This window comes from Lacerta agilis, chromosome 2 (genome assembly GCF_009819535.1).
Source record: "Lacerta agilis isolate rLacAgi1 chromosome 2, rLacAgi1.pri, whole genome shotgun sequence".
NCBI lineage: Eukaryota > Metazoa > Chordata > Lepidosauria > Squamata > Lacertidae > Lacerta > Lacerta agilis.
The window spans coordinates 62,378,518-62,405,427 of NC_046313.1; the positions used below are offsets into that span (position 1 = coordinate 62,378,518).

General features: G+C 39.9%; 1 long non-coding RNA gene across 1 annotated transcript in view; it reads left to right on the forward strand.

Moving 5' to 3' along the window:
* LOC117041498 overlaps window positions 1–26,910 on the forward strand; it is a 125,711-nt gene that overhangs the window by 57,280 nt on the left and 41,521 nt on the right. The window contains exon 2 of the long non-coding RNA XR_004425983.1: window positions 11,315–11,370. This is a non-coding gene — a long non-coding RNA (uncharacterized LOC117041498). The remainder of the gene's footprint in view (window positions 1–11,314; window positions 11,371–26,910) is intronic.

Below are 26,910 nucleotides of genomic sequence, written 5' to 3' on the forward strand. Positions count from 1 at the left end.
TTCTCAATAACTTGTGCATATAATAGTCATGGAAAAACATACTAGTAGGATCTGGTTGCTTATAAAATTTCTCATCTGAATCCGACATCCTGCCGCCCCATTGTCACCATGAGCATGCAAGGCCTTTTGGGAATGAAGCTGCCCATATTGGCCAGGAGAAAGCCTTTGGGGACAGAGGCAGTAGCAGCAAGAGATTAAACTTGTGGCAGCTGCCTCCCACCACTTGTATTAGTCTCTTCCCATCACCTGGCAAGCACAAACCTGGTCCAGTACAAAGTGGAGTGGCTTGATGAGGAAAGAGGTCCGATGTGACAGGCAGTAGTCCCTTTTTAAAAAGGCCTGTGCTCTGCCCCCTCCTGGGATGGCGGGATGGCATACAGAAACAAGTAAGGCCCTGAAAACCCCCATATGTGACTAGGCATCCCTTGTCATTCTGGAACTGGCAGTCCCAACCCACAAATTGCACCCCATTGCAAAGAAGTGCACAGAACTGTAAGTTACAGAATTCTAATTAAGAGTGGGGCATGAGGAGCAGAGTTCTGAGTGAGGAGGCTTAGAAAGTGGGAATCACAGGGCCTCCCCACATCACAACCCCATATAATGTCTTTAGCTATGGGTAGTTGAATGCAATCTGGTTGCTTCCTTTCTGCCCCAAGGTATAATTATACATTCTAATTGTAGGTTGCCCCTTTATGAGGTGTCTTTTCATCTTCCAGAACAGCAACTTTGCATGGCATGATGTTATTCAGTCAGTGGGTCAGCAGCAGAAGATGAGGTCTACATGGAATCTAATAGAGCATATAATTTTTAGCTACAAATAGAGGTTTATTATTTCCTTTTAACCTGTTAGAATATTCTAACTGCTTGCTTGAATCACATTTACTGCTATATCCATTGTGCATACCCAAACAACCCCCTTTTGTTTTTACCTGAACCTTCCCATTCACTGAAATCAATATATTTTAAATGCATACAATAAACAGGAATAAAGTATTTTGGATTGGTACTAGGACTCAATGCTGACAGAAAAGGAATGATGTGGCAGAGACCATATAGTGGACAACAGGGAACAATTGTTGCATATATGGGGGGGGCAGGTTGTTCCTAATTTTCCTCTGTTTGCTTTTCCATTTCCTTTTGGCCCTTTCTAAAGAGGGCTCCCGATAAAGGAAGGGAGACAGACATTAAACCTTTAAACGAAAAATAGCCTTTGAGTAGTTTGGTCATACTCCCTAAGTTTGTTTGTATCCTGGGGATGGGAGATGATGGGAAGAAACCTGAGCATCAGATGTGGATCCAGATGCTCAGCATGACACAGTCTAGGGAATGTACCACCATGCAGCTGCCAAGAATGAGACACAGTTGATGATGATGAGTGAAAAGATTCTACAGATTGCAGGATGCTTTAGAATAAGGCTCTGTGACTGAAGTTTTGCTGCAGTTACAGAAAAAGGCAACATAATGCCCAATCTTTCTTACCTTCTTTTTTAAAAAGAAGAAAAGTCTTACATTTCTTAATTCCATCACTATAAGGTTGTGCTGCATTCCATGGACAATCAGTCACAATTTAAAATTAATCCATATCTTCACAATTGCTCTTAAATCTGCCTAATCAGTGTTAATTCTAGCCATATTATTTTCTGCTGTCTCCAGTAATGATTTGCATGCAAATTCACATGATGCTGCTTGGCTGACAATATTCATATTTTATACTAGCACTGACATTGTATTTGATTGTTTTAGTTTAGAGTTGGGATGTCCTGCTCTTGTATAGAAAAGGGGAAGGCATTGTGCAGCTCATAGGTCACCTTTTGAGTCATACATTTCAGCATTAAAAGCCTTTCCCTTTAGGCAAAGTTACACGTGTAGTTCTGGATCTCCTAATAGGCCCCTGTAAAATTACAAATTTGCAATGATAATTTTTGGTAAACTGTACTCATTAATTGTCATCCATTTAACCTATTTGTGACCCTTAGATTCCTTATATGGCATAGCAGTCAGGACAATTTAGAAATAAACACACACCACAGCACACTTGTTTTAAAATGATTTCACTTAAATGGAAATGAATGGCATTTGTACCTCTGGGGATGCGGGTGGCGCTGTGGTCTAAACCACTGAGCCTCCTGGGCTTGCTGATTGGAAGGTCGGTGGTTCAAATTCCCACAATGGGGTGAGCTCCCATTGCTCTGTCCCAGCTCCTGCCATCCTAGCAGTTTGAAAGCACACCAGTGCAAGTAGATAAATAGGTGCCGCTGTGGCAGGAAGGTAAATGGTGTTTCTGTGTGCTCTGGCACTTGTCACGGTCCTCCATGCACCAGTAGCAGTTTAGTCCTACTGGCCACATGACCTGAAAAGCTGTCTGTGGACAAACACCAGCTCCCTCAGCCTGAAAACGAGATGAGTGCTGCAACCCCATAGTCACCTTTGACTGGACTTTACCTTTACCTTTACCTCTATTTTCTAACCAGTAAATAAATTAATTTCATTAAAAGAAAATACAATGATTAATCACTGTTTCTCTTTAAGAATTTTGCTTTTATGTGCTACAATCTAAATATTTTACCCCTTTGTAAATACTGTGGGATTTGTTTTTTGGAGTAGGTGCATGGCAGTGTCACCTTGCTGCTAATTCGCAAGTTATTTACTTTCCTTGGGTAACAAGAACAAACCTACTGAGAAATGACCCAATATTAAGATGGATACTCCATGCAATCTACCTCACTTTTTCAATCTACTTCCTGATACATTGTATTAATAGGCATTTTTCAAAAAGGTAAACTAAAGGTGAAAATTGTGGCTCAGAATCTAAAACAACTCTAATAGTTAGGAATGAGTGATGTAATAAGCTATAAATATTGATAGATATATGCTCATTTCGCTTGGGCTTCCTTGACAAAAGAAATTTTGTTTCTAAAGTGTATTTTAGAGAAGTACACTTGTATGGAACCAGCTGAATAATGATGGAAGATGTATAGTTCTGGGGCAATTCACCACACTGCCTTTGTGATTGTAGGAGGCCTCCTGATTATATGTAAAACGTAGTCTGGCTTCTAAGACAACATAAATTGCTCTTGGTTTGCATGCTAGTTTATCACATCAATTCCCCCATGGGAATTGGGGGCTACTGTTAAACACACACACACACACACACACACACACACAACCATGGAATCCATGCATAGATGAAATGAATGATACAGTAAAGGCAAGTAAGCCACATCCATTTGCAAGTTCAGTAAAATAAAATAAAATAAAATAAAATACTTTATATCTTGCTTGGAGGCTTCTTTACTTATCTGCTGCACTACCAATATACTTTGATGCAGTGCCCATGTTTTGTTTCCAAACATGTCACCTTGGCAACCTTAAGAAAAACTGCTCTTTGAAATCACTTCTAACATTACTAAGTTGCGTGTTTTCTCTCCGAAAACACAAGCTTTTTTCCAGGTTAGAGGACCAATAGTGTAGGAAGGATAAAGCACAGTTTATGCAGTGGGTGAATTTCCTCACATTGTTTCAGGCACATCGTCACATGTCCCTGTGCTGATCCTTGGCATTTCTTTTGATTTAACTGAAATTATGTATTATGGATCTGATTATGACCTTGCTGAAGACGTAATCAGGTTTAATATTATTATTATTATTATTATTATTAATAATAATAATAATAATAATAATATCCTACCCTCCCTGGCCAAACCAGGCTCAGGGTGGCTAACGTCAAGGTATGTAATACATTGAAACATAAAATCCAGCAATCAACTGAAATACAGCTTAAAATCAGTTTGGGCCAATCGCTGTCTGGCGAGCAAACTTTTAAGTTCCATCATGGAAGAAAGTCAGGGAAGAAACAAAGCAAACCACTCATGTATACAGTAATAAAACTGTGGAGTTGGAAGGGACTCCAAGGGTCATCTACTCTAACCTCTGTACAATGCAGGAATCACAGCTAAAGAACCTCTGACAATGTCTGTCCAAACTACACACACACACACACACACACACACACACACACAACCCATGGATGCTTTAGTTGAGACTCCTACATTGCAAGGGATTGGACAGATAACCCTCAGGGTTCCTTCCAACTGTACATGATTCTATGACACACTGTTTAAAAACCTTCAGTGAAAGAGGGTCCATCACCTTCCAAGGTAGTTTGTTCCACTGTTGAACCCCTTACTGTCAGAAAGTTTTTCCTAATGCTTAGTCACTATCTCTTTTCCTGTAACTTGAATCCATTGGTTCAAGGCCTACCCTTTGGAGCTGCACAATCTAAACCCCTACATATCTCCATATCTGCTTCTAGAAACTGGCACAGCAAAGTAGAAGAAGAAGAAGAAATCTCACTCACCTTCTATTCTTCCCCTAGAATGCAAGGATTGCTCCACCCCCCTCGGATTCCCCTTAGGAATACTCTGAGCCACAGGTGAAAGCTCTTGATAAATTCGTGTGTGTGTGTGTGTAAGTGTGTGTGTGTGTGTGTGTGTGTGTCAATTAACTGTCAGGCTTTTAACTAATTACCAGCACAGCTTACCAAGTATGTCTATTAATTTAGGCAGGGCTGGCCCACCCATGAGGCAGCCATCTTGGGCAGTGGAACACCAAGGGTGCTCCACTGCCTCTGCTGCTGGGGAAGTGACAGTGGTGGCAGCTTCTGATGAGATCTCACCAAAATCTCATGACATCTTGTGTGCTCTATGAGCTCTCAAGAGATTGCACTGGAACCCGCTGTTGCTTTGTGGGCAGCACCACATGACCCAGGCAAGGAAGGCTTTGGTGGGTTGGGGTGGCACCTTCCCATTTCACCTCAGGCAGGGAAACCCCAGAATTTAGGTCAGATCCACATCTTTTAAATAGATAAAAAAACCTAATTATCTAACTTAAGGCAAGACTGCAAATTCCCAGGTGCCCCAGATGACTAAGTTTCATTGGCTTCTCTAAGGTATTTCTCATACTCCTATGAATCATGGGGCTAGACCTGAGTGGCAGAGCACATACCTTGCATACATAAAGTCCCAGGTTCAATCCCTGGGGCCTCCAGGTAAGCCTGGGAATAATTCCAGCCTGAAACCCCGAAGAGCCGCTGGCAGTCAGACAAATACTGAGCTAGATGGACTAGTATTCTCACTTGTAATATGGCAGGGTCCTGTGTACCATTTCTTCAAAAGTTATGTTTTTAACTCTGGGAATTGAAGCTCAAATTCCAGCCATTGCTTCTTTGATTTCTGCCTGAGAGGTGGGGGCTGGGCATGAAGAAGCTAAGAATAGATGCATCACAGGGGCAAAAAGTAAGGGAAAGAACAGCAGTCATGGGACTGATGTATCCCATTTCTGGGGTCAAAGAAAGTGGCAAACTGTTGCACAGGTGCAATGTGTTAGCAGACAGCTGTGAGAAGTGTGGCTGTTTACAAGGGTATCACAAGGTCAGGAATGCGGTGACTTTTAAATTGGGTAAGCTGCTGAAAATTGTCATCTTAATTGGAAGTGTATTTATAGCACTGATCAGCTGCTTAGCACTCTTAGTCCTGTGAGTACTGTGCACCTTGTAAATCAAGAGGCTATGGAATCCAGTCTTAACACCTATGCTGTGCTTTCCTATAGAGATGGAATTAGAGTGGTTTGGGTTAGAAAATAGTAGCACTGTTCCACTTTAGTACTACAGAATATAGTATAAGGTGTTGATTTCCTCTAATTCAGCACAGCATTTGCTATCATCTTGAGAATACTTTCCTGACATAGCCAAAGCTAAATCAATACAGTTCACCTGGCAGCAGTGTGTCCATTTGCTGAAATGCACATATTTTCTCTTCGCATATATAAAAAGACAAAATGTAATCTAGATGAAGCCCTTGGCAAGCCTGCAGAAATGCCGTTATTTTGGCAGCTTGCCGTGATATCTTAACGGGTATTAACAAGGCAATTGAAATGGGTGGAACACATCTATAGAGAAGGTGGGATAACAGGAGAGGGAGTTCCTATAGCAATTTCTGTTTATTGTAATGGAGAAAGAGTGATTATCTGAGGAAGAGGGATTTGAGTGTTGGCTCTTTTTCTACATAAAGTAGTTTTTCCTTAAGCACTTGAGAACATATGTTTACACAGCTACATACAAATTATTTTGTATGCATAAAGTCCCCACAGGTGCATTATCTAATACAATGTTTGAAGACACTTTGCTCATCACAATTAAATTGGCTATAACCAAGAAAAATGAAAATATTGAATGTGATACTGCATAAGATGAACCTAAGTGGATACATACATGACGTCAACTCTGATGTTTACTGACTCCTTAGGGTATGCTATATTGAATAAATATATTACAATATTCTGAACAAAATTCTTACCTTGACTGTGTGAATTCATTGGCAGCTTTCCTGGGAAATATGGTAACAATCAAATGATGGTTACAATCAAAATGGTTTTTTAAAAATGTATCTTACAGTGGTACTTTAGAATCTACCTATAGGAAAATATTGCATTGTGGAGTGCTAACTCATGACACTTGACCATTTTGAAGGTTTACATTTTCTTTATGAAACATCTTGCACATGCTACCCCTGTCTCATTCTGTGTTGTTGTTGTTACTTTAATCAATGACATAACTCAATGTTGTCCTACGTGTGGATGCATATTATTCCAAAATGGGCCAAAGGCAATGGCAGGAGTGGATTTCTGCATACCAGGGGGCCTGCTGAAGCATATCAGCCCATCTGGCTTCTCCAGAACTGTCAAACTGGCAGTGACAGAGGCTAAACAGGCTACACTGAAAATATACTTTATATTTGACTTCCTTCAATAATGTTTTATTCTTGATGGTTTTACTTTGTGTTTTAACGTGTTGAAAACTGCTTTGAATTTTTTTTATTAACAGTATAAAGTGGAATAGAAATGAAATGAATAATAAAATACATTGGGAAGCAAAATAAATAAATAAATTCCTTCCAGTAGCACCTTAGAGACCAACTAAGTTTGTTCTTGGTATGAGCTTTCGTGTGCATGCACACTTCTTCAGATACACTGAAAAAGAAGTCACCAGACCCTTATATATAGTGAGAGGATGGGGAGGTGTATTACTCAGAAGGGTGGTGGGAATGGGTGATTGGCTGATAGGTGTGGAAAACCTGTTAAAGAGAAAATGAAAACAGCTCCCACATGTACCTTTAGCTCAGTGCTAGCTTCTGCTCAAGAGAGGAACTTCTGTTGCGGTGTTGATCCTCTGAGCCCTAGACCAAGCTTTAAGATAGTTTTGGAGCTAGGTGTATGTGCAGGGAAGAGAGAGAAAGTGTGTAAGTCAACACATACTCTTGATGACATGAAAGGGCAATGTAGCTCCTGGATACAGTGTATACATCTTCATTTCCCTGAATGCAGCACCATGGAATCAAATATATATCAGCCCACTGCCAGCCCTTCTACTTGAGCAAGGCACTGATGCTGATTATCTGCACTGCATGTGCCTTTGAATATGTGCCCAAATGCTCATCTCACTTAAAGGAACACAGTGTAGATAGTCAGCATTTGCATTGATCCAGAAGGTGATAAAAGTGTGATAGGGCTGCTTCCATTGATCTTGTTAGGATGGATTTGGGCAGGGAACCATAGGTATGTGTTGAGAGAAATTCTGAAAAGAAGGGGAAATGCCATCCTCAGTGTTTTGACACTTTCCCCCTTTCCACTCCCTGTTCTCTTTTTAGTTCTGTACTTGTTTAGCGTCTTAATGACATAGTGTACTACTTTCTACCCATTCTTGAGTGTTCTGATGACCTAGGTTTTAATGTAAAATAAGTTCAAATTCAAAAAAATTTCTAAGCATCCAAAGGTGAAAATGGATAAATCAAGCTGCTTCATGGGAGCATTCAGCTTATGATTAGTATATTATAGGCCTTGGCTAGCCAAGTGGTGCTAATTTAAGATCTGGTTCCATTCACTGCTGAGCTCACACACCTGCTGTCAAGCTGCCCTAAAGTGTTTCTGGCGCCCAGGAGCAGAAGAGGCATAAGTACAAACAGCTGATGCTAAATTATGAAAAGCTGGATATTTACCAAGGAAAAATCACATCAGCAATCTGCCATTGCAAACAGGAACCTGTCTCATTTCTAGGATAGTACTTTGCAAAAATGCCAGTATTTGCCTCCTTCAGTAGCGTATGGTACAAATCAATGGATTCAGAAATTTGGCATGTTCTTGGAAATTAATGTTCCGATTGCACTTCATATTCCTGGGCCACCAATTCCTGCTTCAAATGGCCACTCGGCTTCAGAGAGGATGGCATCAGTTGCATAGTTTCTTTTCTCATAGTCATCTCCTCACCTGTAGCAGGAAGGCAATGAGAGCTCCAACACTGAAGTAGCCGCTGGTTCTATTCCAGTGAGGAAATGCTCACTGAATTCCAACCTATATTGCTTCAGGGTTTTTTTCCCCACATGCTTCTGAGCAGCACAATAAGTTGTAAGAAATGTCTTCTGTTTGGGAGATTTTGCATACTCTTAACACAATCTATTCTGCATGATTGTCTGAAAGGATACGATTTGCTGCAGCGATGTTTTGTTAAAGAATCAATAGTGGAACTATATGTTTTAACTGGTTTTTTAAATGTTTTTGGTGTAAAGAAGCAGTATATAGTGAGAACCGCTTCTTAACTGCTAAATAAATACGTGCAAAATTTTCTTAAGGCTAGAATTTCCTATTTAAGATGGTAAAATAGAACAGGGCCTGCAACAATTATCTGTTAAATCATAGAATCATAGAGTTGGAGGAGACCACAAGGGCCATCCAGTCCAACCCCCTGCCAAGCAGGAAACACCATCAAAGCATTCCTGACAGATTGCTGTCAAGGCTCTGCTTAAAGACCTCCAAAGAAGGAGACTCCACCACACTCCTTGGCAGCAAATTCCACTGCCGAACAGCTCTCACTGTCAGGAAGTTCTTCCTAATGTTTAGCTGGAATCTTCTTTCTTGTAGTTTGAATCCATTGCCCCGTGTCCACTTCTCTGGAGCAGCAGAAAACAACCTTTCTCCCTCCTCTATATGACATCCTTTTATATATTTGAACATGGCTATCATATCACTCCTTAACCTTCTCTTCTCCAGGCTAAACATACCCAGCTCCCTAAGCCGTTCCTCATAAATATTTTCCTCGCTGTCAACATTTTTATCCTGACTAATTGCCTACTGCCCTCCTTGGTCTTTCAGGTTCCACACTTAACCAGGATTGGCTTTTTTCTCTGTGAGTCTCCATGGAGCAGGTTGATCCACTGGAAGTGAAGAGCTACTGCTGTTGGTGGGATGAGAGGGAGTTTTCTTTATTCACTTAAAGAGATTGTTTGTCTCTTGAGTGTGAAACATCACTGTCTTTGCTTGGTACAGAGTGGGTAGGGTGTAAGCAAGCATGGTAGGCAGACAAACAAGAGGCCTGGCACCAAGAGATACCATCTTTTGGGTGCCCCTACAGACAGTGTTAGTAGGACAGCAGGACTCAGTTGTGTTGCATTGACTGGCTACTGTTGGAAATGGAACATAGCTGTCAACCTTTCCCTTTTTTTGCAGGAAATTCCCTTGTTATAGCATTGGGAAACAGCAGGGAGGATTGACAGCTATGTATATATCAGTGGGGAACAGCAGGGAGGGTTGACAGCTATGGAATGGAATGGTAACCTAGAAATTGTAATTTTCTTTTTCTCGCTGGGAAAACACTCCTGGAAGAAACAAAAGGAGCTGTTTGGTTTTAGCTTTGGAATATGACTATTCCAATAATGTTATTTGATTTTATAACATAGGTGCAGAGATAAGTATGCATATATGCATTTGTATATGTTTGTCATGTGTTACATGGTAGGTAAGACTCTATAAAGCTGAAAACTATTTTAGTTGGAAGTTGTTCCAGGACCATAGCTGTCAACCTTTCCTTTTTTTGTGGGAAATTCCCTTATTCCAGTGCCGTTTCCCATTGCAAAATAAAAATAAAAATGGAAGGTTGACAGCTTTGTCCAGAACTAACCTGAGAGAAGCAGAGAATTTAAATGTGTGTGTATATATGCAAATATTGTTTAAATATGCAAAATGCTGGTGTAATTGACAAGAACATAAGAAAAGCCTGCTGGATCAGGCCAAGGGGTCCTGTTCTCGCTGTGGCCAACCAACTGCCTGTGGGATACATTACTGGATTTAAAATCTGAGCATGAATCAATTGAAATGGCTTTGATTGGGTTGCAACCCTAAAAATACTAAGTTATTTGTATACTTTGGGCCCTGAATTTCTGGGAAACAGGTGGAGACTCTTAGCATATTTCTGCTTTGAACTTTCATTTGTTGTACTTGATCCTTCCTGACACTTCCAGCTAAAGTATTGTAATGGTCAGTGTTTTGTTTTGAGTTTTTGTAGATACATGTATTTTTATGAATGATAGATGAGTTTGAGGCTTTGACATTGTTGCTTATGAATATGGAAAGTTTGTGATTAAGTGAGAAGATGGTTGCTCTGGATGCGCTCGCAAATGTATATCTCACACAGGAAAAAAAAATGCTTCCACCTTGCACTGAAAATCTAGGTGGTCTCTCTGGTAAAACTGAATCCCAGTAAAATGAAGTCTTGATGACTGGAAGAGGACATTTAAACAAAACTTTTGAATAAAGTTGCTAAATATAAATCAGTGGCTTGTTTCTCCAAAAACGGCTTCGAAACTTCTTTCACTCCTGTCAATCAGCATGCAGCTTTTATGAGTTGGCTCTGAAGAGCCTGTTCAATTAGGTCTCCTTGTGTAATCTCCAGATGAGCTTTATGGTTCTGTCTGTGGAATACAGATTTTGTCTGCAACAAAATGAGAAACGATTAGCTGTGTGCTTTCTGGGCCTTTAAACAACTGGAAACAGCACAGCCCATTGCCAAGCTTTTAAAAAGGCACAAGATAATGCGGTATCAACTACTTAACATTACTGCTCATTATCACATAAATCAAATCCAGCTTTCCTTTTCTCCTAATGATAATTCACATCATACTTTGTGTGCAGTCATAATTTTCACATCATCCCTGTCAATGTTCTTATAACCCATTTACCCTTGGACAGGAGTAAAGAAACAAAACCTTTACATAGTGACTTGCATAGTGAATCCACAAGCAGGGTGATTATGATATGCTTCATAGTCAATCATTGCCATCACAGAATAATACAAACTGTTTAAAGGACAGGATTTTTTTTAAGAAAATCATTTTGCATCACACAACGATCCCCAAAGAAGGCAGAAAATACTGTGGAGTTATTTGTTGTCACCAAATGAGTCATTAAATTCCTTTTTATTATTAAACAGAGAGATGTCCTCCACCTGAGCCAGGATATCTACAAGCTTGGATGGCAGTGTCCTAGGTAAGTGAAATGTTACCATCTTTCAGTTCAGACTTTTATCTCTAATGGTTTTTCCTTCTCCCTATCTGTCACTGATAAGTGCACCATGTGGCTTCATCTGCTTGAAAGATTAACAGGTGTCTACTCATCAAAAAGACAGCTTTCGAGCAAACTCGGGGGCTTTGAGAAAGCTTGCCTGCTTTTTACTAATGCTTCTTTTCACAAATCCTGGATATTAGTGGCATTTTTAATATCACAACTAGGCCTTGCAAAATGTTGGAATATGCAGTGCTCCCCATCTTCACCATTCACCCAGCCGGGGCCTTTTCCAGGACACTCCCATTTCATTTTAAGGGCGAGGCCTGAAGGCACATGAGGCCCTCATCTTGCTGAAGCTAAGCAGGTCAGTGCCTGGATAGGAAACTGACTGGGGACCGCGTACAGTGCCTTGGATTCCATGATTATTCACTGGGCTGTTTACAATATAAAAACACAAAATAGATAACATGGAAGAAAAGAAATGTAAAATACCCTCCTGACTTTCTGTCCACGTCCCCTACAGACACTTGGAGCATGCGTGGTCCTTAATGGACTATTTTGATTTAAAACATGAAGAAAAATAGTACCTACCAGGTGATTCCATTAGATCCAAAGAGATAAGGTCATTATGATGTGGCACTCCTAGCTGATGCTGGCATAAATTCACCAGCCTGCTTTCATGTTTCAGAATGCTAGAACCTATGCTTTCAGATCTGTTGAGTGTTAACATTTAAAACCTGTTACTGATAGCCAAATTTTTCAGGAAAAAACCCACTTATTATAAACCCTAGAATAAGAAGACTAGATTCTTTCTTCCTGAAGGGAGGCTATCATAGTTAATATCAATCACCAAGAGAGCTACAGTAAATAGGCATCTTTGAGCTTCTTTCTGACTGTTTGAAAGGTCAGTTATTTCCTGCACACCCTCTTTCCCCATGTATGCTGCCAAAGCAATTATATGCATTTCTACCATAAGGAATAGAAAATGGAACATGAAGTGCTGTCCATTGCCAAGTTGCCTAATTTTGTTGTGTTGCCCTTGTGGAATCGGAGTGAGGAGCAATCAATGTTTGTTAGTAAATATATTAGGTAAATGGAATAGGTCATGCATTAAATTATTATTTTTCAAAAACCACATCTTCCCAAATATTGCACATAAACATAAATTTCTAATGCCCCTCTTTTGCTGTTTTTTCATACTCCTTTGCAAAAAGATATGAAACAATTCACAGGGGGACAGGGGCCATGGAAGGATATAAAATTGTCCTTATTATTGAGCCAACCAATTCAACAATCCTTTATTCAGATGCAGCCTGTGTGTCATTGCCCATCTAGGCAAGAGTATGGATTGAGATGTACATTTCACTATGCATTGAAAGGCATACCACACTGAAAAATAATGCTGTGTAAATGCACATCTAAATGGGGATGTTGTCCATTCATAATACATTACACATCCAAATCTTCATCCCTGTTGTGCCTCAACTCTTTATGCATTAACTGACTATGACTTAGTGATGTGTTAGGATGAAAAGTTTTTTACAGTACGCTATTGGCAATCAATGAAAGTAGTACAGTGTAGCAAGATACCTATGTATCTATCAGCCAGGTTGTTCTGGCAATACAGTATGAATGCATTCCATCTCCTTCCACCGCAACCATAAACATTCAGAATGAGAAAGTGAGAGCTGTTAATTACCCCCAGTGATTACACATAGCTGATTCTGACTGGGTCTATGGTGCTATGACATAATCATGATTGCTACATGATCCTTGATTGGTTGGGGTCAAGAAGAAAAGTAAAATACATAAGAAAAAAAACTTATTGTACAGTTCACATTAAAAACAGAGGAGGCTGATCCATTAGGGTGAATGGATCAGTCTGCCCTCAGCGAACACCCCCCACCCTTCTTGCTTGTCTTCTAACAATCACTCTTTACTTTAACTCTTTTTTAGTCTCTGTGTTGATGGGACAAAATTTAAATCAGTTGGCTCTATGTCATTGGCTCTGGCTCCTCCTACCATGGGCCTCAAAAAACAAAAAAACACCCATACACTGAAATGGTCCAGGCTTTCCCCCCTTTCCTTTTCTTCTCTCTCTTTTTTCTTTCTTTTTGAAAAAAATTCAGGAATACGGGAAATGGCTAAAGAAGACAAACTTTGAGTATTCAAAATAAAGGACTATGAACTCTTGATTAATAAATAGACATTTTTGAATGTAGTTTCAAAACTTAGAAAGTCCCCCCCCCCCATCTGCATGTATTTTCTGTACAGGAATGTACAGGAATGTATTTCTAACAAGAGATAAAAAAGTTTATAAGCTTTCTCAAAGCTGTCTGCAAAATACCATTCTCTGTTGCATAGGGTCATGATCAAAAACTATAAATCATGACTTATCTGTGGACCAATTAGATACACACACCCACACCTAACAAATAAGGATTTTTGTTTAGAGCCGTATTATAGAATATAACTGAGTAATTGTTTTAAGTGGTTGTAATAACTGTCTTTGTTAGTTTTAATTAGATTGTTGCATTTACAGTGATTTTCGTGATAGTGTGAGCTGCCTTGAGTAGGCTTTCCCCCAAATGTAGCATATAAATGATTTTTTAAAAAGGAGAGGAAATAGTGAGAACATGAAGTGGCATTGGTTGTTTAGCATCCCAGCACTGGGATGGATATATGGATTTTAGGTTGTTGTTGTTTTTTCTTAGTATGATGTTTTAATTTAAAGTTATTACATGTTAGGTTAAGAGACAATACATATGAAGTTGGGTGGGGAGCATTAAAATTATGACTCATAAATAAGCATTTTTAAAGAGGGTAGGTTTTAATGTAAAGAGTTTGAAATAAAAGGCAGTCGCTATGCCATCAGACAAACTTTGCTGCCCAAATCTTTGCCAAAAAACAAGCTTCCCATGGTTTTTTTTAATAACCGTAGTCCGCCTGTGTCATAATAGGAAACTTGCTTGTGTAGTTGAAGGTGCCAACAGAGTTCTGTGTCAGTTTTATTTTTGTCACCTAAATCATTATCTGCATTTTAAAATGATGTTTTACAGCGAACAGTGCCATGATATAAATATATAAATAAGGTAGTTATTTTGATCAAGAAGCAAACAATTTTGTGCAGTAACATTGAGACATGGTGCCATCTGCAGCTGTTAAACTAAACAACTCAGTGTGGGATTTTAAATGTTTGTGATAACATTGGACAAACAGGCCGAGATAAAGGGACAGGTGGCGGCGATCCTTGGTTTTACTTTTGTTTTCCTTTGGTAAAAAAAGCAAAGTAACTAGGAAAATCAAAGAATGCTCTCCATGGATTTCAACTTGCCTCCTACCCCCCACTCCCACCAACTGCCCATTCTCTTAGAGTTCCCTGTGTGTTGTGCTCGCCTATGAACCTCCCACACTGAGGAATTGCTGAATGTTAATGACAGTCTATAAGCCTGTGACACTTGTAGCGCTTTATCAATCAAATGCAGCACATTCTGCCAGTTTGGCCACCTGTCCCACTCCATCAGTGTCAGAAAGTATTTCACAGAAGGCCACAGGTGCCAGCTGTCATTCTGAAAACAGCATCGGAATGGCCCTAGGATAAGTGTATTTAGGAAATTTCCTCGGATTGCATTTGTGGTCCCAACAGCCTTATTTTGGGTTTGTTTACAAAAGGAAAACAAAACATGCAAATGACCGATTTAATAATAAATGAAACTGTGAAGTTGACATAAGGATTTGCGACTGGGAGTTTCACTGTGTATAGTAGGATACCAGCCCTGAGACTTGTTAATTCCTGTTTCTGCTGACAAGTGACAGTAAGGGTATGCATGGCTCTTTTGATCAGCTTTTACTTCATATTCAAGTTAAGTTCTACCACAAATACTGAATCCAGTTTAAAGCTGGGAAATATAATGGCTTGGATTATAAATTCCTGCGAGGGAGACTCCCACTGGTGGAAGGGGGGAGGCAATTTTTTAGTTATTCCCCTTGAACCAGCTGAAAATCTGCAGCAGAGGATTTGGGGACCCTCCAGAACAAGGGTCAGCAAACTTTTTCAGCAGGGGGCCGGTCCACTGTCCCTCAGACCTTGTGGGGGGCTGGACTATATTTTGAAAAATAAAAATAAAAATGAACGAATTCCTAATGCCCCACAAATAACCCAGAAATGCATTTTAAATAAAAGCACGCATTCTACTCATGTAAAAACACCAGGCAAGCCCCACAAATAACCCAGAGATGGATTTTAAGTAAAAGGACTCATTCTACTCATGTAAAAACACACTGATTCCCAGACCATCTGCAGGCTGGATTTAGAAGGCGATTGGGCCTGATCCAGTCCCCGAGTCTTAGTTTACCCATGCTCCAGAATAACAAGAGGTGGTAGCACTGGGGGATACTGGATGAAAGCAGAATTGGTAAGAATCACCTCGTCTCCCACCTGTCCCCCAAAGGAGCTTCTCTCAGTCAGAGTCATTTCGATGAATGGAAGGAGCCCTCCCAAGGTCTATAACTGACTCGCTTTTTAAAAACAACAACACCAAAATGACTTTTGTAGCTGTCTTCGCCACCTACCTAAAACAGGAGTGAGAAACCATTTTTCTGTTGAGGACTACATCCCCTCAGGGCTAATCTGGGTTTTTTTTGGGGGGGGGACACATACATGGGTGTGTGAAGCTAGAGCCCAAAGAGGACAGCATGTGGGGGCAGCATGTCTTGAATGAGATTGCAGCACTGCCCCTTGACACAGCGCTACTGTTAGATGTACAAGTGGCATAAGTGGCAAGGAGTGCCTTTGCCAGGTTTGGCTGGTATATCAGCTATGGGCCTACTTGATGAAATAGAACCCCACTGCAGTTACTCAGAAGCTAGCTAGCTCCAGAATAAGCTACTGGCAGGGGCGTAGCAAGGGGGGCGGGGTGGTGGTCCTCCCTGGGTTCCATAATGGAGGGGATGACAAATGATCAAGAAACAATTTTTTTTGAATTTTTTTTTTTGGGGGGGGGGAATGCCTGCTCCGAAGGTCTTATTTTATTATACTATGGATTATATAGCTATATATGAAATTTCATGCATATCGGTTAATATCTTGACCCTCCTCCACCAAAATAGCTGTTCCCTTGGCTGTTTTCCTATGTCATGAAGGCTGAAATTTCAGTTCAGAGAACACTTACTGTCCCAACCCTAACCCTGTGGAAAGCCATCTAATTAGACTTTAATTTGATTTTGAGATGTTTTTAGGGGGTAATTTAATTATTATTTGATTTTATACCAATGTTATGTATCTGATGTTAGCCACCCTGAGCCCGACTTCAGCCAGGGAGGGTGGGATATAAATAAAAGTTTTTTTTTTATTATTATTACATGTTATTATTCCTTTGTAAGAAAATATGAAATAACTTAAAACCATTTTTGCGGGGGGGGGGGATCAATGGGGGGTTGACGAGAAATTTTCCGCACCTGGTACCACCTGACCTTCCCATGCCTGGGGGGGGGACCAATTTTTTTTTGCCCCTGGGTACCAATTTACCTTGCTACGCCCCTGGCTACTGCCATACCTTGGAGATATTGTGGGTTCGATTCCAGACCACACCAATAAAGCAAATATCACAATAAAACAAGTCACACAAATTCTTTGGTTTCCCAGTGCATATAAAAGTTACATTTACACTACAGCACAGTCTTTTAAGTTTGCGATGGCATTGTGTTGTTGTTTTTTAATAAAAAAAATACCCAATCTGCGTTCCTTAATTAATGTGACATAGAAACTCTAGGCGAACATATGCTTTTGGAAAAATGGTGCTGATAAACTTGCTGGATGCAAGCTTGCCACAAACCTCCAAGTATAAAAAGAAAAAGAAAAAAAGGAATATCTGTGAAGTTCAATGAAACAAACTGCAATAGAATGAGGTATGCCTGTTTGTGAGGTTGCCCATGAAAACTTTTAAGAAACTGTAACTGTTGCAAAATGTTGCTGCCAGGCTATTGACTGGAACAAGATGTTTCAGACATATTACACTTGTTCTGCTTGATTGTCATTAGTAGCCAGTTTGATTCCAGCCTCATTTCAAAGCTTTAATTGAGTTCTTTCCTTCTCTTGTATGGCATATTAATGCAGTTTTCTTTTTAAATTTTCTACTGTTGTTTTATGAATTGTTGGTCTTACTACTTGATGAAATTTTTTGCTTGTTACGTCAAATGCTATTTTACTAGGATTGTTTTATGTATTACTGTTTTGCACCATATATTTGATATTTGATTATTGACCTGGAGTTCTTCGTTTGGGGAAAGAGGAGCACAAATTCAAATGTGGTTGTTGCTGTTGTTGTTGTTGTTTAAGCTGGATACTGCCCTTGTGTTACATAATCTGACCTCTTTCACAGAGAAAGCCACACAGGAAAGTCTTGTACAATATGAGGAAAGGCATATTTTAAATTTTAAAAAAATATATACATTGATCCCCTGCTGAATTCATACTGGGTTCAGTCCAACGAGTAGCGCTTTCATCTAGAACTCATACAAATTAATGAGAATTGTGCAGCAATGATATTTTGTGGATTTTGTTCAGTGTCAATGATTGGCATGATTTAAAGCCCTGCACATAGATTTCCTATTATTTGCTAAGGGGGGGGGGAAATATTTCAAGTGCGCTGTGCTGAATGCCTGTGTGAAGAATATGGATCCCTTCCCATAAGAAGGCAGCAGGAAATCCATGCACAAGCAGGACTCCTATGCATTGTTTGGACCATTGGCAATAACATCTAGCCTTAATTTAAAATATTGCCAAAGATGAAAGGGATAGAAGGATTATTCCCGTGGTTAGATCTTAGTATAGAATAAGTTACTTCCAAATCTGCCATACTTCATCAGATTACCACCTGAATATATTCATTTACCACATGTACACATGGTGAAATACAATGATGCTTGTTCTACAGGTCTGTTTTTCCTGTAATTAAAAATACTTTGCTTTAAAGAAAGGTGTATTTACAAAGTGTATCCATGAAATAGGTGGTTAGATGTTACACGTGTTCCTAATGCACAATCATTTAAGCTTCTTCCAAAACAAAGAATTATGAATATTGCTATTAAAACATGTCTATTGGGCTGCAGGGAAAGGAACTTGTGGTTTTAAACCCTGTTGACTTGTTTCCAAGGGACTCCGATCTGCTACTTACTAATAAGCATTTTCAGTTTTCTCATTTTTCTAATTTACCACTTTTCCTGGTAAATCACCTTGATATTCTATCCCACACAGTTGGATTTTTGAACCTATAGTTACCCTGAAGATCTTGCTACATGCAGGAAAATGACAAATCCAATCTGCATTCCATACAGATAACTTCACATGGGATCCTACTGCAAACAGGACATCACCATGCATTGTTAGAGTAGATCCATGGCTCCATCTTTGAATGCACACATGCAAATGGATCTCACCTTCTGTTATGTGTTTGTTTCCCGCAGCCTCCATGCACAAGATTGTTAGTATCCAGCTTCCACCCGCCCCGCCCCCACCGCCGCACATGAGCATGTCCGCATCAGAGCCCGAAAGCCTATCACACTTCAGAAATCTACCATTTTCTAGGCTACTGCAGTATGTGCATGAACCATCTGTTTATCCAGTGGTTTGCTAGACTTGTCACACTGTGTATATGTTATGAACCATCTGTTGATTCAGTGGTGTGGGCATACTAAAGTATTCATGTATGTGATGTGGCTCTCATAATGTTTATTGCACCAGCTAAATCCATTTTAAGAGATGAGTAGTTTGCTAAGGATGGTATTATAGACTGCAGCTGGCTTATTTAAAGCTAGATTACTGTCAGAGTAAGAATTTTTTCATCATCAGGGAGCCAGTGGATAGAAAAAAATACAGTTGCTTCTGGCTACTCAAGTAATGAAATAGAGACTGATAACACTAAATAAAAACCATGCATATTTGTTTTTCGGAATCTCTCAAACCCATCTTTGACTGACTCAAATATATGCCACTGCAACAGAGTTTTCATCCGCATGACCCCAGTTTGCACATAACATTAAGCCAAACCATGGCTTAGTGCACATTCCAAACAAGCACATTGCTGGCACTGCATTCCTCTTTTGATTCTGTTGATGAACCATCAAAGAAGAGCACACCTTGATGCTTGTCTGGAGCAAGACAAACCATGAGCTTGGGTTCAGGCATAACACTGACCTAAACCATAGCTCTGCCCCAGATAGCATGGCTGTAGCAAGTCTCAGGAGGAGTGCAGGAAGCATGATACTGATTTGGGAAATGTGTTCGCTCATGCTAAGCCATGGTTTCCCTTTAATTAAAACCATTGAGTTAATTTCTGAAGTTAATTATCTCAGTTCAGAACTCCTCCTCCCCCTCTCCGATCATGGATAACAAAACAAAGACCCTGCCTATTGCAGGAATTTGGATCTGTACAGATGGTATGCTGCTACTCTTCAGTCTATGGTAGAATATCATTTTAAATTTAAAAGATAGGGCACAGAACTCTTTGATCATACATGGAATTTGAAAGCTTTAAGAGACCTCCGTTGCTCATTTGGAGTTTCATATTTGTAACAAAGCACACCACAGAGTTAATTAAGAGGCTATGGAGGGAAAGCACTGATGGGTATGGACTGTGGAACTTTAGATTTTAAAGCCAGTCGTTTCCTATTGAGTGTAAGGAACTGTTTTCACTCAGGCCTGAAGGGGTCTGTGTGACACTCAACCAGATTACATTGTAGGTTTTGGAATGAACTAAATCAAGTGCTGTGGGATGAAACAAAGCTTAATTGACTTTAATTTCTTCTCTCTTTGTGTTGATCTTCACAATGGGTTTAATTATACAAATTTAGTAACAGAGGTAAAACTAAAGAAACTTTGGTTTTCAGAAAGGAAGGATTTGGGGTTGTTGGGTAATTAGTTTGATGACCTGCTGAGAATTAGTCTCTGACTTCCAGCCTAGTTATATTATTGGGAGTTTCAGTGTTGTATCAGTGTCATAAAATCCAACGCATATTTAACCTAATGCTTCAACATTCTAATAAGCTTAATGATGTGACTTTCAGAGAAGTCTCTATGGGTACTTTTAATAAACCACATAGGTAATGCAGGTAGGCTCACCCTGTAAATATAAGTAGCATATTTACAGACTGAACCTGTGATCTTTCAAATGATCGAAACAAAATAGAAAATTCTTTCCAGTAGCACCTTAGAGACCAGCTGAGTTTGTTCTTGGTATGAGCTTTCGTGTGCATGCACACTTCTTCAGATACACACGAAAGCTCATACCAAGAACAAACTCAGCTGGTCTCTAAGGTGCTACTGGAAAGAATTTTCTATTTTGTTTCGACTATGGCAGACCAGCATGGCTACCCACCTGTAACTTTCAAATGATGTTAGGCTACAGCTCCCATCATGCCTAATGATACCCACTCCAATACTTTGTCTGGACAAAGGGTTCCTAATGCTACCAATCATTGCTCTCTTCCTCTGTAAGCCAAAACTGGAATTACAATTTATGTTCTATGTTCTAAGTTTAATGCCATTTTTGGTGTGGACATCTCTGTGCTCCATCCACATGGTCAATATGGCATAGCCCTATGGGCATAGTTGTCCCCTACCCTTTCCCAATCCATTATTGGTCACTACCTATGCTGCCTTCTGCTGTTTTGAAGAGGGTTCAAACCCTATTGTTAGGGTAGGTGGGTGTTTACATTTCTCAAGCACTATAATTGCAGGAAAGTGGGGAGGCTCGTAAGAAGAGTGCCTGTAGCACAGACCAAGGGAATTACAGCCAAGATTACTTCTCAGTTGCAGATCAGGTTGTAAGTTGTATGGATTTCAAATGAGAATGCCTGATCCCTTGTTGAGTCAATTTCAGCATCAGATCTGATTAGAAAACCTGCTATTTTCCCAGTCTTGTTATTTGTGCTTTTATACTATAGCTTCTAGCACATTTGCATAAAGATAAAAATGAAAAATATTTTTTTTAAATAGCATGTTTGTGTGTGATACTCAACAATCTGTGTAATACGTTTGTGGCCTGAAATTTTGCCTCACTTTTGGATTACAACTTTCTGTGTTTCTTTGAGGTCTCTGTGCTACTTGCTGTGTTTCTTTGGGATATTTGCTCTATTGGTAATGTACAGAGATAGACAAGGTTGCTTGGTTGTTTTGTGTCTTGTTTTGCAATTCCCAAATGAACTCTTATATTCTTCATTTCTATTTTTCTATTGGTTTACCAGTTCTATTTTTATATGCTGATATTTCATTTATTATTAATAAAATCTACCTCTTCAGTTTTGGCATGGTTTCTTGGATTAAGCCCTGGCTCTAAAGCCAATGACTTGGCCTTTTGGTCAACCTGCTACTGTATAACTGTGATTTGCTTAGGGCTCCAGAAGCAGAGAGACTTTTAAGCCTTTCCTATGGATATCCTTTAAGACCTGAGAGTTTCCTGGCTCAGGCGTCATTCGCATAATTGGTGACAGCAATACTACCTTACAAGGTTGGTTTTAATCCCTGGTCATTTAGAATCATTTCAATCAATAAGAACACTGCCCCAGAAATTTAGGGGCAGGTTCTTAACACAAAAGGGCTTCTGTTTGTGAGCAAGGGTGGTAGTAGCTGATGGAGGTCCCTTTTTCACATTGATGGGCAGATGATTGAGGGAGGCATGCCAGCACCATTTTTTTCTGCCCTTTTAAATGTGGCAGACATTATGGCAAGTCTTTATAAATGACTTGGATGAAGGAATTGAGAGGATAACAAGCTTTAATGGGAGCTACTTTGCAGTACGATACACCCATAGCAGTCACTTTGTTATGTCATACACCCACAACAGCCATTTTGTGACTGGCACCCACAACGCCTTAGAATCATAGGGTTGGAAGGGACCCTGAGAATCATCTAGTTCAACCCCCATATGGGGATTGAACTTGCAATCTTGGTGTTATCAGCACCATGCTCTAACCATCTGAGCCATCCACTATCTTAGAATGTGTCCACTGGTGCAAAAAGGTTAACAACTCCTGAAAAGGTGTCAAGAATTTTTATCTCTTTGTCATTACTGTAGCACACATATAACCCATTTATATGAGGTAACTGAAGTCACCCGTTACTACAGCACTTCTTTTGCATCCCTCCTTGATTGAGAATGTAATCTCAATACTACCTTGGGCAATTTGTGTGGTGTGTGTGTGTGGAGGGGCATAGTTATATATGAACAGCACTAAATAACTGTTGGGGCCCTGTATTGAAACACATAGCAATTCTGTGGTGGATTCTTCCTGCTTAGGGGTTTTCTAGTTTAGGATTTCTCTTAGATGCCCAGACTGCTACCACCTCAACGTCTTTATAAATGACTTGGATGAAGGAATTGAGAGGATGCTCATCAAATTTGCAGATGACACCAAATTGGGAGGGGTGGTTAATGCCGCAGAAGACAGAATGGGGGTTCAAAATGACCTTAACAGATTGGAGAACTGAGCCCAAACTAACAAAATGAATTTCAGTAGGGAGGAATGTAAGGTTCTGTACGTAGGCAGGAAGAAACAGATGCACAAATAAAGGATGCAGGAAACCTGGCTTACTAGTAGTGTATGTGAAAAGGATCTAGGCATCTTAGTGGATCACAAGCCTATGATGAGTCAACAGTGTGATGCAGCAGCAAAAAAAAACTAACGCTATTCTAGGCTGTATCAACAGAAGTATACAGAAGTTCAGACCAAGGGAAATAATAGTACCACTCTATTCTGCCTTGGTCAGACCACACCTGGAATACTATGTCCAATTCTGGGCATCACAATTTAAGAAGGATGTTGACAAGCTGGAACTTGTGCAGAGGAGGTCAACCAAGTCTTATGAGGAATGGTTGAAGGAGCTGGGTATGTTTAGCCTGGAAAAGAGGAGACTGAGATATGATAGCCATCTTCAAATATCTGAAGAGTTGTCACATAGAGGATGAATCAAGCTTCTTTTCTCCTGCTCTGGAGGATAGAACTCGAACCAATGGCTTTCTCCTATGATCAGTTTTAAAACTGCTTAACCACTTTTTTATTTACGTAAGTGTCCGCACTCTGGTTCCATCCTACTTCAAAGTAGAAACCAGCCCACTTGTACAAGTCCAAGTGCATCAGACTAATTTCTGTACTTTTTTGTTTTTTATTTTCCTTTTCTGAATTTTCATCCCTCATTTACTACATTGATAACATTTTGTGTGATGAAAAGTTCTGGAAACTTGCCATATTTTCATGACTTTGGGGTTAGTCCTAATAAATATACTGTCTAACTGTGGATTTTGCAGTGATTTAGTGTCTTTTTGGTGTCTTTGCACATCATGAAATATCTCCAGTGTTAAAAAAAAGGTGAGATTTTCTTTTTAGTAATTCCTATTTTCTTTATGTGAAATAAAGTGGAAAAACAGTTTACATAAGGGCAGGCAAGAAAGCAAAGCTTGAGCAACTGAGGGAAGCGGAAGTAAGATACAGATTGCTTATTGTTTATAGTCTTTGTCTATTTAAAGCTCACTTGTGTCTTAAGAGCCTGGCTTGCTAGGGAAAGAATTGTTACACCCAGAGAAGTTTCCTATATCATAACGGTGCTATGGAAGCATGTTGTGAAACCAGCTGCCATGAAATTGAATTACAGGTGTTGCATTCTTCACTGCTCAAATTGCTCTATTATATCATGGGCCTTTTCATTTTGTTTTGAACAAATAACTGCAATTTGCTAGGATCCAAAGAAATTATAGAATAAGTAGTTGAGGTTGTTTAAGGCTTCCATTACAATAGGAAATTATCTGTGCCTGTCTGCAGTGTGGCTTCTTTCTTCCATCCATTGCTCATGAACTTGGAAAGAGAATAACATGGCTGCTTCTTTCCCCTTGTAAAATGTGTGCATCCAATCTTCTAAATTTTGCTTTCACAATTCCTAGCAGGGCCACTATGATTCACTTACGATGCTTAACAGAGTATCCAGCTGCATGAGATGACATTCCATTATGAATGAATGGACAGTAGATCTCCTTCCTTCTGGTTTGCTTGATGCAGACTCAGTGAAACCTATCTATCTGTAAGCAAATCAAATTGCAAAGGATCTTGTAAATACTGTAAAGAGAAACAACAAGTTCTGATCTTTACTGAACCTTAAAACTCAACCATATGCTCTAATACAGGGGTCCCCAAACTAAGGCCCGGGGGCCAGATGCGGCCTAATCGCCTTCTAAATCCGGCCCATGGACGGTCTGGGAATGTGGGATGTAAACACAGAGCAGCCAAACACAACACTCCTAGAGAGGACATGAAGGTAACTCAGTCCTCCAGGCTTAACTTCCTGTTTACCTGGACTGAGTTACAGGAACCAGAAGTAGGTGTGGTCTTACCTGGGAACCACATCCCAAAGATCACTCTCCATTTTGCCTCATCTCTTGAAGAAGCAGGATGCTCTCTCAGCCTGTAGCTGAGAGAAGCAGAAGTGAAGCTTCTTTCCTCATGGAATCAGCTTCACCACATGTAAATACATTTATCTAAGTTTATATGCCTCCTTGAAGCCTGTACTGTGACTCTTGGATGTCTGTGAGTAAACTCTATTATATCTAATAATCAGTACTGTATTATGTCTTTTTACTTTTAAGAGGGAACAAGGGGAATATACCAGGAATATAGCTGGCTTAAGCAAGCCTATGCAAACGTTTTTTGCTGTGTTTTAAAAGGGAATGTAAACTCTGCTAAGTTTGGAGCTTGCTCACACAAGCTGGGATTGAGATATATAAATAATATATACTCACCCACATTCCTAAACATTCCCACAGGGAATCAGCGTGCTTTTACATGAGTAGAATGTGTCGTTTTATTTAAAATGCATCTCTGGGTTATTTGTGGGGCATAGGAATTCGTTCATATATATTTTTTCAAAATATAGTCTGGCCCCCCACAAAGTCTGAGGGACAGTGGACCGGCCCCCTGCTGAAAAAGTTTGCTGACCCCTGCTCTAATATCTCCAAATGAGTCTTATTAAGTGGTTGCATATTCAAAAGTTCTACGCAGTAAGAGGTAAAATAGTAAAACCCATTCCTGGCTTCCTAGATAGGCATAAGCAGTGAATATTGTTACTGGCCACCCCAATCTCTGCAGAGCAGTGCATGAGATTCCAAGGGAGGGGTCTTGGCACTCAACCAGTGTCTTTGAAATATTACTTATTTTCACATATTTACACTGGAAGCTTTCAATGGAGAGATATTTCACACATTTACATCTCAGTAGGAGCCTTCCTGCATGGTCTTCCCAGATATCTCCATGCCTCTCTCCTAGCCTGCCTTTAGCTACTCTTCCAAGATGGTTCTGGCCTTCACAGCAGCTCATGGAGTTCTCACTCTTCTTCCTCAACCTTTAAATTTCAAAAGGACACATTTTATTCTGTGGGACCTCCCAGGCCCCTGTCACCTTGACAACCTCCTTCCCTCATCAGCAGAGCCTCCTGCCTATTTGATGGTTTCCATTGATTGGTTAATCAGTTACTTGCTTCTACCATTTTTTTGTCATTCTTAATGACTTCTACCCCAGGTAAGACCCTGACCTGGAAAAGAAGCTTAGCCTCTATTTCTCACTGGCCTGCTGTCTTCCCTTCACTATTCCAAATATTATCTAAATTCTGCCATTAATTAATTTCTAATATTAACTAACTCTAGCAGTAATAGGTGCCCTTGAACCCCCAAACTCTGCTGCACCAGATCTGTAACAATATGTTGTAGTCGAAACAAAATAGAAAATTCTTTCCAGTAGCACCTTAGAGACCAACTGAGTTTGTTCTTGGTATGAGCTTTCGTGTGCATGCACACTTCTTCAGATACACTGAAACAGAAGTCACCAGATCCTTAAATATAGTGAGGGAGTGGGGAGGGGTATTACTCAGAAGGGTGGTGGGAATGGGTGATCAGCTGATAGGTGTGGTACTGGAAGGAATTTTTTATTTTATTTTGTTTTGACTATGGCAGACCAACACGGCTACCCACCTGTAACTGGAAATATGTTGTAGATTACCCCCACACTTCTGCCATCTAACTTATGGGTACTCAGGCTTCACAATGTTGAGCATAATGAAGGAAAGGAGAAGGAAGTCATCCTTTTGATCTAATATAAACTGGAAAGACAGTACTTGGGCTCCAAAGAGACTTGTAAAAAGAAAGAAAGGGGGATTTTGCAGCTCTTTTAGCAACTTACCAATTACACTTAGGAAGGTTGATCACACATATTTTGGGAACATATGTGACTGTCGCCTTCAAATTGACCTGCATATGAAAGGTCCATTATGTTTCATTGAAGCTTGTGCCAGTGGAGTGGTATGGAGGCTATGATCTTCAGTTCTGAACATCTTGGAAATACATGTTCATGATAAAGAATTGACCAATGCTGCAGGTTATTTTTAACTGTAGTTAAACTAGTTGTGCCATTGTGGGAGAAACCTTATTTGGACTGAAGCCATTTTACAAGATTATCTCCACCCCATTTGCTTCTGTATATAGCATG